A 13090-nucleotide genomic window follows, 5' to 3' on the forward strand; every position below is an offset into this window, starting at 1 on the left:
TCAGGGTCGATGACAACAGACATCCTTGTGGTTTGCCCAGTAGCTGCATGGTTTGTTGCCTTGGCCTCGGGAGGGACCGCCATTTCCATCAGTGCAGAGGGCTCAGATTGCAGATACAATGCATTGGACCCTACAGTGGTTGGTGGTGCTGGTTCAGGCAACTGCAACATATATTATCACTTCCTGATTAAGAGAGTATCCAAAGCAACAACATAGCTGTTTGGTTGTGGGGCATGACTAAGTACCACTGCCAGTTTGTTGTGGCCATGTGTGGTTTGGATCATGGCTATTTGGTCTGGTTCCAGAGTACAGTCTGCAGGCATTTTGGTCATAGTATCTTTTACCTCTTTGTCACCGCTTTATGAGGGTGGCAGCCACATTTATCTTCACTTCTATTTGCAGAAGGGCCTTGGCGACAGTGAATATGGTTCTGGTACACCTGGAGAGCATTCTTTGTCCTGACAAGCCATGTCTTGGCACATTTTGCAGGTTGAAGCATAAATGTCCGTGTTATCATGGACATACTTCTCAAGGAGATGCAGATTAGGTGTGTAGGTTAGGTGGATTGGCCATGATAAAATTGCTCCTTAAAGCGATGTGCAGGTTTGGTGCAGTTACAGGGTTGGGGCGGAGGAGTGGGCCTAGGTAGAGTCCTCTTTTGAAGGGTCGGTGCAGGCTCGATGAGCCAAATGGCTTCCTCTTACACTGTAGGGATTCTATGGTTCTGTGCTTTGCTGAATGTATTGCCTGTTCTGCTAGATCATTCGATTTTGGGTAGTGGGGGCAGCTTGTGATGTGCTCAAAGCCCCATAGAACATAGAACAGTACAGCACAGAACAGGCCCTTCGGCCCTCGATGTTGTGCCGAGCAATGATCACCCTACTTAAACCCACGTAACCCATATACCCGTAACCCAACAATCCCCCCATTAACCTTACACTACTGGCAATTTAACATGGCCAATCCACCTAACCCGCACATCTTTGGACTGTGGGAGGAAACCGGAGCACCCGGAGGAAACCCACGCACACACGGGGAGGACGTGCAGACTCCACACAGACAGTGACCCAGCCGGGAATTGAACCTGGGACCCTGGAGCTGTGAAGCATTGATGCTAACCACCATGCTACCGTGAGGCCCATGTTTGTGCAAAGTTCTTAAACTGCCTGGAGAGAAAGCGACAAACATTGTCCATCATTATCCTATGAGGGATGTCACTTGTGGTGCAGTATCTCTTCAGCTTACCGATGATTCTGTTCCTTTTCCGGCAGATAATCGATTGCATACCAGATAACGTATGAATCAACCAGGAGCAATTGCCATTTTCCGTTCCATTCTGCCGCCGTTGTTACAGAACTCCAGAGTTGCAACACAATTGAATTAACCAATAATTCTCAGGAAAATACTCAAAGTCTTTGGCACTTGGTTGCCCAACAATTAGAGTCACCATTTTGTAAATTTAAACACAATTATTGTTTATCTATAACAAGAACTGTGATTAAATATGTAGCAAAGCAACAGTTCACTGTTATCAAATTAATAATTCCCCACTTTAACTTGAGTCCCACCCTCGATATATATATATATATATTTACACACACCAGACAAACACAGAGAGGGAGAAAGGGGAATAAAAAAAACATAAGCAAAAGGGAAAAAGAGTGTTTGTTTCAGAAAGATGTTTCCAGCACTTTACCCCTCTTCAAACTTTGCTTTCAGTTTGAAGTTTTACTGTAGATTCATTCAGGAATCTGCACTCACAGCCCTTTGAAAGTGAGAGGGGGTTCTGGTCTTTTGATTGCAGCCTGTAATGGTTTTCCTTTAGATTCATTTATTCAAGTCTCTGCTGCTTCAGGAATACAGCACTCATAGGGTGAAATACTCCGAAACGGCTGATGCAGGAGTGAAACCTGCCGTCTTCCCCTCCGCTGCTCCGCAAGACGTGGTGGCTTGTTCTTGCAGTGCGGCGGAGGGGAAAGAGTGCATCTCTTAGAGACGCAGGCCCGACGATCAGTGGGCACCGATCACGGGCCAGTCCCCTCCTGAGCACACCCGTGGTGCTCGATCCCCTCTCCGCCCCCCACAGGCCCCACAGTTACCTGTCACACGCTGTTCACGCCAGCAGCGACTAGGTGTGGTTGCTGCCGGCGTGAACGCGTCAGGGTCATCAGGTCGCTCGGCCCATCCGGGCCGGAGAATCGCGGTCGCCGGTGAAAACGGGCGAGCAGCGATTCTCCGAGCGGCGTGTCGCAAAACGCGACACGCCATTTTGGGGGGGGGGGGGGAGAATTGCGGGGGGTGCCAGAGAGGCCCTCCCGCGATTCTCCCACCCGGCGTGGGGAGCGGAGAATCGTGCCAACAGTCTTTCAGAAGAGAAAGAGAGAAAGCATATACTTGTTTTGCTGTGACTAGGACTCAACTGCTCCCTCAGGACTTTGAGAACCATTGCGCGGGGATAGGGCCAATCACCACCTATTACCGGGCCAATTTATTTAAACCGAATCCCACCCCAACTCTCTCTTTGGTGCCGAAAGGTCTGAAGGTCCTGTTCAAACTTGCAGAGATTAGCAGAGTGTTCTCTCCTGTAACTTCTGAATTCCTCATTCTCTTTGTTCCTTGACTTAAAGATACATGTCCACTAATTACCATGGATCAAAAATGTTAATGACAAATTAAAAGAAAGGGGAAATAAGGGGATAAACAGGTGCAACAGGTGATTAAGAAAGCGAATGGAATTTTGTCCTTCATTGCTAAAGGGATGGAGTTTAAGACTAGGGAGGTTATGCTGCAATTGTATAAGGTGTTAGTGAGGCCACACCTGGAGTATTGTGTTCAGTTTTGGTCTCCTTACCTGAGAAAGGACGTACTGGTGCTGGAGGGTGTGCAGAGGATATTCACTAGGTTAATCCCAGAGCTGAAGGGGTTGGATTACGAGGAGAGGTTGAGTAGACTGGGACTGTACTCATTGGAATTTAGAAGGAAGAGGGGGGGGATCTTATAGAAACATAAAAAATTATGAAGGGAACAGAAAGGATGGATGCGGGCAGGTTGTTTCCTCTAGCGGGTGAAAGCAGAACTAGGGGGCATAGCCTCAAAATAAGGGGAAGTAGATTTAGGACTGAGTTTAGGAGGAACCTCTTCACTCAAAGGGTTGTGAATCTATGGAATTCCTTGCCCAGTGAAGCAGTTGAGGCTCCTTCATTAAATGTTTTTAAGATAAAGATAGATAGTTTTTTGAAGAATAAAGGGATTAAGGGTTAGGTTGTTCGGGCCAGAAAGTGGAGCTGAGTCCACAAAAGATCAGCCATGATCTCATTGAATGGCGGAGCAGGCTCGAGGGGCCATATGGCCTACTCCTGCTCCTAGTTCTTATGGTCTTACAATGTGAGGACCATGGGAGGTCTGGGACCTCCTGTAATTGCAGTGGTTCTTTGGTTTGATGAGGCATGAATGTGTTGCATAGTGCACATGTCGACACTTCCCTCTCTATATCCACATACATGCACAAAGATTCCTTTGCCCTACACCTTGGTTATTACAACTCTGGGTGCCCTTGGTGGAGGTCTTGGGTTTAGTACCGTTGCAGAGAGGTGGGGGTCATGAATCGTTGACCGTGCAGCATCAGCCCATCTTGAACAGTTAACTCGTTTCTTATAATGAAAAAGGTGCAGAGCTCATGGGGAAGCTCCTTTGAACACCTGGGCCAGCCTTTCATAACAACATCATGGATCTGCCTGCATGTGAGATCCACCTATAGGACAGCTTTGGGTTTGTTAATTCTACTAGCCAATACTATTGAATTGTGATGATGTTAATGTGCTCACAATCTGCCTGGTCAGTGGTGGGTAGCTAAGTCCTGGAGAAAGCATCAGCAAGGTGTAGCTCTATACCATGCTTGCAGAGGATAGGTTGCAGCCTTGTAGTTTGAGCACCATGTGCTGCACTCATGCTGACACAGTACGGAGAGGCTTTTGGAGAATAGTCATGAGCTGCTAGTGATCAGTTTCAACTTTGGCAGGATGGCCATAGATGAAGTCATTAAATTTCTAACCAGCGAAGACGAGGGCAAGGGGTTTCTTCTCGATCTGAGCATAAATGGTTTCAATGTCAGCAATGGTTTATTCAACACTTTTAGCAGCTCTTTCTGCTGTGTGTCTGCTCGTGCTGGGGGAGGTCACACCCTGCACGTGTGGGAAGCTGGAAATGGCTGCAAATCCCACTCTGGCAGCCTGGCTGGCTTTATCCAGGGAGAAATGGACAGAAATGTGTGCATTACTGAATAGGACATCGGTGACCTCTTGGGTGCATTTGTGAAGGGAGGATTGCGATATTCCCCAGATGTCCCCAATGCAGCATGAGATAAGTCATTCACAAAACAGTTGAATGCGGCAGTCACTTTTATTGCCACTGGAAATGAATGACCTCCCATTCCGTGAACCATCAGGTCCTCCCAATGAATATGGCAGATGTGAGCCACCACATCTCTTGACAACTCTCTCTCACTCATCTATATCCTGGATCCCATCAAATGTCTCAGTGGAATTGATCTCTCCACCTCCGTATCTGTATCTTCATGGGCCCGGCTACTCAAGTTCCTCAGGGTGAGGCTCTTCCCTTTGCTCTTCTTCTCCTCCTCGGTTGTATGAGAGCCATGAAAATGGCACTGCTGCCTGCAGACTCCATGCTGCACTCCTTCTGATTCTTGTGGAAAAATTGAACAGGGAAATAATTGATCAATGCCTGCAATGATCAACTTCTATTTCCAGCTCGGGAGTCACTCGAAACCCTTGGCCGCTCACATTCCAGGCATTTTGTCCCCAGATACTCCCTTGCAGCTGCCACACAGCCTGTGGAAGCTGCCCTCCCTCCCCAACCCACCCCCTCAATCTGCCCCAGGCAAGATGGCCCTTCATAAGGAGGGTTGGATCAGGATGAGTACAGTCAGGCACTGCCAGCCTCAATCAGGAGACAGTCAGGTTGCCTCCTCTTCAAATTGACTGGAAACCAGTCTTGCAACTAATGTAATGCCTGTAATCATTGAGGTGTGTAAAGCCTGGACCTCTCAGCTGCAATGTGTGGCGGTCTCTGGAGCTTTTGCAGATGCACTTCTGCTATTGCCCCTTTACAGTAGATCCTTCTGAGCTTTGCAAATTCTTCTGAGGAGGAAGAATAGTCATTCAAACACAATCAAAATTTGGCCACAAGTCACAATGGATTCTTGCAAGAATGTGCACCATGCGTTAATTTACCCAAATCCTTCGGTTGCTATTTGAGTCTTCCGAACATGTCTCAGCTGAACTGTCACGATGTCCTGAAGTAGGAATTCTTAGGGTGCCCCTTCAATCAGTCCAAAAGTACAGTAGTCAACTCTTTCCACAAGTCATCAGACTTGTTTTCCTATTTATCAGCTGTAGAAATGGTGCTGCTCTGTTTCTATCATGAGACTAGCTTCCAAACCCGCCACTGCCACCATCCAAATCCCACTTATCCTCCTGGAAGAGCATCATGTTCAAGTTTCTTTCCCTCTGATCACTCTTCTTCCTGCCCACCCTAATCCTGGAGCCCATCATAATTCTTGCAGATCTTCCTGTCATCCCATGAACCATTTTTGGTCGATGCCCAGATGTCCAATGTCGATCTGACGCCTCCTTATCTTGAGGCATAATGACTTACCGAGTACCCCCCTTATTCGACCATCGAGTACACACCTCTTAGTTACCCGTTCACTGTTTACGAGCTGCAGATGTTTCCCCGGATTGTGACTGTCCCATCTGCAGCCCAATAACAAACCATCGACCCCCAGGAATGAGATGTGTAAGGAATTGACCATGGTCTGCACACCATGCCCTGCATGACTGACACAGAACAGGCTGACCCTTCCTCTCCCTGATCTGATTCCAAGACACAATCAGGCATAGCCTTGCAGCACAGTATGCATTACCCCGAGACTGTTTCTACTTTCTGGTCTCAACCCCAGGACTGCCTCAGACTTATGCACCCTTGCAGTGTAGGAAGGATCAGCGGCCATCAGTCGGTATGTATAAGGAATTCAAATGGGTTACTTATAAATGGTAATCATACAGGGGATTGGATTCTCCACTGTTGGGATTCTCCCTTATGCCGGCAGCGCACCCGTGCCTGGGGATTTCCCAACGGCGTGGGGCTGCCCACATTGGGAAAACCCATTGGCCGGCTGGCGGGATGGAGAATCCCGCCCAGAGTTTTTCATGGATATCACCATTAGCTACTCTGGCTGAAAAATCTGCACCAAGATTCCACTCTTGAGACCCATTGTTGATGAGGTAATTGGTTGCGACCCTCCTGATGTACGCTCATTGAAGGGGCCAACTTCTACGCACCCCTTCCTTTTACCTTTCCCCTCCATCACCCATCAGTCAAGCGTGTGTCTTTCAACCCCGTCCGTTGCCTCTGTCTAGTCTCCACAACCCCCTTTCACCAGTTAAGCGAGTACCTTACATGTCCTTCCCTTCCTACTGGCCTTGCCTGAGCAGCACTGACAGCCTTAAGCCCAGCACAGTGAAAAGCAGTAAACCTCTGGATGCACAAACCTAAAAGTCATGTGTGAAGCGAAGTTTGCCAGGTATGCATTAATTATATCCAGTCCCGATTCGCAACAGCCTAATTAGCCATTGGTAAGGCATTAGATTTGGAGTGGATGCATGATTCTGGTGAGTTGGGTTTATCATGGGCGTTAATGACTTGCAAACGCAGAAAATCCAGTTCACGTCACAGTGCAATGGGAATCCAACCTGCCAGGAAGCTCAGCAGTGGAAAGTTGCAATCCATTTAAGCACCGGCAGGATTCACAACTGCATTCCGTGTTTTCTAGTCCCACACACCGCCATGCATTCCACTGTTGGTTCTGGAAAATTCCACCGTAATGGTACACTATATATTGGGCAGAACTTTCCCTGAATTAGGAAGAGTGCGGCAGCTTTGAAGCCGCCAGCCCCAATGACAGAATTCTCCACCGTATTGTTGGGAACATAAAAGAAAAATGGCAGTGGGCAGGTTTTATGACATTGTACATGGCAGGGAGGCTTCTGATTAAGCCCACCCCATTGGCAGTTAATTTTTTTTCAAGATTGGTGGCAACCACCGTGCAACACCGCCCCCCCACCCCACCCCACCCCCGCCCCGCACTCAGCAATGTCTACCACTGCCCAGGCTCTTACTTCAGCACTGCCCAACCAGAATCCCTTCAGTGCAGAAGGAGGCTATTCAGCCCATCTAGTCTGTACCAGCCCTTGGAAAGAGCACTCTACTTAAGCCCACACCTCCACTTTATCCCTGAAACCTAGTAATCATTTGGACACTAATGGGCTATTTAGCATCTAATCCATCTAACCTTCACAGGCTGGATTCTCCAATTCTGAGGCAATGTCCCCATTTCGGCATGGGAACAGTGGCGTTTTACGAAATTCGGCGCAAAAGGACCACTGATCCTCCATTAAGCAGCCGAGCAACGTAGAACACCCGGCTCTAAGCTGCCGATATGGCCCAGATAATTGCTGGGTCCGTGGCAGTGCATGCGCACGGCAGCGGCCTGTAGCGGCTTGACCGTGCAACCAGCCTGCAAAATAGCGTCCCTATTTGGCCGGCTCGCGAGTGCCCCCAAAAGTTCCCCCAGGCCCTGACAAAGCCCCCCTGCCTGTGGATTTACCCTTCCCCAACTGTGGTGGCGCTGGCCTGAGTCCGCAGCCGCCATGTCAAGTTCCTGATGGATGACACCACACGTGACCAACGCCGTCGGGAACTCGCCGATGGAGCATCAGGGGGTGGGCCTCGGGCAACGTCCTGAGGCCGTCGATACTGCGAAGAGGGCGGAGCATCGTGAAAGCGGCGCTGCCCCCGATTCGGTATTCTCCGGCCCAAAGCCGAACGCGATTCTGAAGTCGGAGACCGGAGAATCCCAGCCCCTATCTATAGAATGTGGGAGGAAGCTGAAGCACCAGAGGAAACCCACTCAGACAAAGGGAGAAAGTGCAAACGCCACACAGACAGTCACCCAAGGCCCATATTGAACCTGGGTCCCTGGAGCTGTGAGGCAGCAGTGCTAACCACTGTGCCACCGACCGATAAGTACCTGGGAAGGATCCAGGAAATACCCGGGCATGACCGCCCCCCCCCCCCCACCCCCCCACCCCCCACCAACCATCCAGCGATGGACTCACCTTAGCTCTTCTAGGTGCTCGCAACACCAGGTGCACAAAGAGGGAGACCAGTCATAATTCATAGAATCACAGAATCCCTACAGTGCCAAAGGAGGCCATTCAGTCTGCACCAGCCCTTGGAAGGAGCACACTACTTAAGTCCATGCCTCCACCATATCGACACAACCCAATAATACCACCTAATCTTTTGGACACTAAGGGGCAGTTTATCATGGCCAATCCACCAAACCTGCACTTCTTTGGATTGCCTGAGGAAACTGGAGCACCCGGAGGAAACCCACACAGATACAAGGAGAGAGTTGGAACTCCACACAGTCACCCGAGGCTGGATTTGAACTCGGGTCCCGAGTCCCTGTGAGACAGCAGTGTTAACCACTGTGCCGCCTTCACACTGGTCTGTCTTCAAACTGAGGTGAATAGAATTTCCGATGATGGGGATTGGTTCAGGTGTAGAGGCCCCATAATGATATTGAAATGTTTTATAATGAATGTTCAGGATTCCCGTTACGTTACTGGAAGAGCGTGGAGAATCGAGGGGAACCCTTCCACCAATGTGAAATGCGCGATTTGTGCTTCTCATGAGATCTTCCGCTCCCTACAACCAGAATCGACCAAAAAGAACGGGAGCAGAAAATCCGGCCATTATTCTTAAATCTAGGTGAGCAGGACTGTTGATTATTTTATCAGAGGCAATCAATTGGTTTTGGGAAACTTAACAGTAAAGAGAAAATCAAAGAAAAATGCAGATTGTGGTCCAGAGCTACAGCAACAAAAACATATCTTGGCTTGGCTTTTCAGTCGTCTTGTGTTCTTCTCTGTACAGCGTTTCTGAACAGAATAATCAGTGTTATGGAATTTATCTGACTTTGTTCAATGATGCAAACAAATATATGTACTCACGTCCTTTTTCTGGATGACCTTTTCAGTAGTTCATGAAGGGTAATAAGATGTTCAAAGATGTCACAGGCTATTTACTCCAAATTACTTTGTGCACCACACTAAATTCAGGCTATGTTCACTGGCAAGTACTGAGCACCTCCTCCTGCTTTTTCAGCCATCCACTTAACAGTAACCAGTTCATCTTTTGTTCACAAATCCAAAGGAGGAAAGTTAATTATTACTTAAAACAGGGGGACAATTTTTTTATTTGCAGATCGTTCTAATTAATTAGCCTCATCCGGTGCAGAATAAACTGATGCAAGCCTGCTTAAAGATCTGTAATTTTTCTGTTAATCTCTCTAATTTCAATGCCTTTGTTGCTCAGGAACCCTTCAATTGTTAATAGCTATCAGTTCCAATGACAGTAAATTTTCCGACAGGCGCCGCCATAATGAATGATGGACGATATCCATAAGTACCGATAAGCTAATTGTGTGTTAACACCTTGCACAAAGGAAACAATAGGAGGTCCAAATTGCAATTAAGTTGTTTAACTAAGTGACACATTGATTAATTGAGAGTATTTTGGGGTCAGGTTTGTTTACTATGGCTGGAAATGGCCTGCTGGGAAGAGAGACTGGGCTGAGGATGCTGGACTCACATTTAAGAAATTGTTCAGAGTGGTGGGAAGAGGCAAGGGATAGTATTGTAAAATTATGAGCTTTTTCAACTGAACGAATCTTAAGATTAAAATAAGTGACTGACTGGTGTACGATAGATCTCTGAGGAGAGAGTTGCCGTTTAAAGCCAAACAGTAGAATTTTCCGTTCTGGAGACTTAAGTCCAGTGGTGGGCGTGAAGGTAAGTGTGATTCCCAGTGGGCAGCAGGGCAGGTGAACACACGCATTCTTCTGTTCATTAATTATGCTCAGCGAATCACGTGGAGGGGCAGACAGAAATTCTTCCACCCCTATGTTACCTCATGGGGTTGACGGTCTTGGTGCCACACTGAAAGGGCACCCGGACAGACATTCAATCATTGCAGGTCAGGAGCTCCACATTTCCCCTCCAGAGTCATTGAGGCCGCAGGTCATACTGATATGGTTCGCAGATGTGTGTAACTATATCCCAGACATACAAGGGCACCTCTGGCATTGCCTTTTACTCATATTTAGTGAACAGCACTGCCGCCAGCGATACACCCTTGGTCTGGCCAATACTTGCTGTTGCAGTGCGCCATGTTCACTGACACCATGATCTTCTAGAAGCCCCACTGCTGCTCAGACCCTTGCTCTCCAAGTGGCAACAGGTCATCCTCCTCCTCATCTGGATGAGAGACATTGCCAAGGCAGGGTTGCCTGCAGCCTGCGTCATTGATGCCTTAGTGGATGTGAGAATGAATTGAAGTGATAAACTAAGTGAGAGCATTCTTTACAGATTTCCCTCAAAGCCAAGAGGAAAGTACTAAGCCCTTCACCTCACTATTTAGACATGGCACCTCCATCCCACCCTTCCTGGTAGAGGACATCCTGGAGGACCAGAAATGGATGCTCCTCCATTTCATACATCAATGCAAATGGAGGCATTTCTCCTTGACCGGGGCGATAACAACCAAGTGCAAGAAGCCTCAAGTAGACACTTTTCTGTTTCTCTCGACTATCCTCAAAACTCTAGAGAGACCATTACTTTGGCAGCACAGGAAGATTAGCCACATGATCAGCTATGTCCATCTACCCAGGAGGATGGTGGTTTGAATCATAGTTGGCTGCCCTTGGCATGCCCTTTGGAAGCATCTTCCCCCGTCCCTCTTTCCCTCTAACTGCAGCTGATGCCAAACAATACAGAACAAATAGCAGCTCCACATCTTGCTGGAATTTCAATGGTATGAGATTCATGAGTCAGGAACAAACCTGTTGAAATGTGAGTTTCATCATAGAGAGAGCACAGTGAACTTTGACAAACGGTTGCCTCATAATTATTAAGGTGTCACTTCAGTCAGTCACAGGTGCTGACCTTGAACTCCACCCACTAGAAAAGACCCTCCTCCCACCTCGAGGGATCTCACTGACTTACTGCGAGGTCAACATCTGTTTGGAAAAGTGGTGTGGGTCATCTTTAAACTCAATTCACCCATCAATTTACCAATCCACCATAAACGTACCCGATTCACCCCCCACCCCATCATTATAGACCTACCCAACATCACCACTACTTTCCCCCAGTGTCACTCTTGAACCTCTCCCATTACTCTGGACCCCATCCCGATCCACCACCAGATGGTTTCCTTTCGCTCAGACCCAAAACCGAACCCATGCCCACCCTGACCCTGCCCCCTCCCATTATCTGAGCCACCTGTCTTGCCTTCCTCTGCGACCTACTCAATGAGACCTTCATCTATCAGGCTCTCACCCTGGACCTGCCACTCTATTTCATCCAACTCCTCGATCTGGCTGTGGTTGTTCCCTCCTATCAAAATCACCTTGACTTCTCCCGCTGCTTGCCTGCCTTTCCTGTCCAGCCTTCAGTCCACCCTTCCAACCTACCTCTGGCTCATTCCCCTCCATCCAGCCTTCACCTGCCTCCCTCGTCCAGCCTTTGAACAGCATTTACTAATTGCACTCAGTAAGACTGAGGTTTTGTGCGGTCCCGCAAAGGAGAAAGCAAAATCGGCAGACCATAAAATTGTGGAGCTCACCAGGTGCACGCCTCATGCCAACAACTGAACATTGTACATTCTCACAGGTAGAGACCTTAATTTGGAGGGCAAAAATGATTCCAGCGAGTTGGTCTTTTAATTAGCATGTATGAGAAGTTTATGCATGGAAATAGATTTCCTGGTGTTGATTGTCGGAAAGCTCGACCCGCCTTTAGCCCATCTTTACAGTCGGGAGAACAAAATTCATGCAGTTTATTCTGTTGTCGGGAAAATTACTTTTTGCCTCCTGCCAAATTAGTTGCCCCCACCTGGTACAATTCCAATTACTGGAAGGAGTGGAAAATTCCACCGAAAGACTTTCTGATGTAAGATGAACAACCTGAAACATTGGGCTGGAGATTCATGTTAAAGGGAGGTGGCTTGAGTGAAGTCGGGAGGTCAGACGAAGGCAAGTTAAGTTTTTTATTTCCTGATTGGAGATCGGAGGTGGCCACAAAGGCTGTCAAGTGCCAAGGAAGGCTGGTTTAACGATCTGCCTCAGTTCTCTGGACTTTGTTCTAGTTGCCCTCTAGCCCTCACACCCTCACCTCTGCCCCCACTGACTCCCTATGCCGTACCCATGCTAACTCATGCCAACCCATGATCCCCCTCTCATCCCAATAATGCCTTTTAAACTCAATGCCAACAATGCCAATACATGCCGTCGGGAACTCGGCCGGTCGGGAGTGGTGGGCCACAGGCAATGGCCTGAGGCCGTCGATGGAGCGGCGTACTCTGCCAGTACCCTGCTTTAGAGATCACGGTGCATCGCGAAAGCGGCGCCTCCCCCGATTTCATCGGGAATTTGGATTCTCCGGCCGTTCGCCGAACGCAATTTCACGATTCTCCGGCCCCTCCAAAGCGACAAACGCGCAGAGTACGCCGCACACCATATCAATAGCCTCAAGCCATTGCCTGGAGCCTGCCCCCGATGCTCTGCACCCGACTGGCCATGTGGTCTCGCCTGTCAGTAACTCCGCGTGGTGGCTGCGGACTCAGTCCAGCGCCGCCACAGTCGGGGGAGGGCTGATCCTTGGGTAGGGGGGACATGTTTTGAGGATGGAGGCACTGTGGCGGGGCGGTCCGGAGCGCTCGAGCGGGCCAAAGGGGGGACTATTTCACAGGCCGGGTCTGCGAGCGGCCTCCGCCATGAAGCACGGCACGGCCGCTGCAGGCCTTCACCGTGCGCATGCGCAGCTACGGACCCAGCAATTTTCCGTGGTGTGTTGGCAGCTAGATCTGGGTCCTCTACGCTGCCATCCTGCTAGCCCCCAGAAAAACAGAGGATCGGTAGCCGTTTTGTGCCAGTTTTCCTGCCGTA

Source organism: Scyliorhinus canicula, chromosome 17, assembly GCF_902713615.1.
Source record: "Scyliorhinus canicula chromosome 17, sScyCan1.1, whole genome shotgun sequence".
Lineage (NCBI taxonomy): Eukaryota > Metazoa > Chordata > Chondrichthyes > Carcharhiniformes > Scyliorhinidae > Scyliorhinus > Scyliorhinus canicula.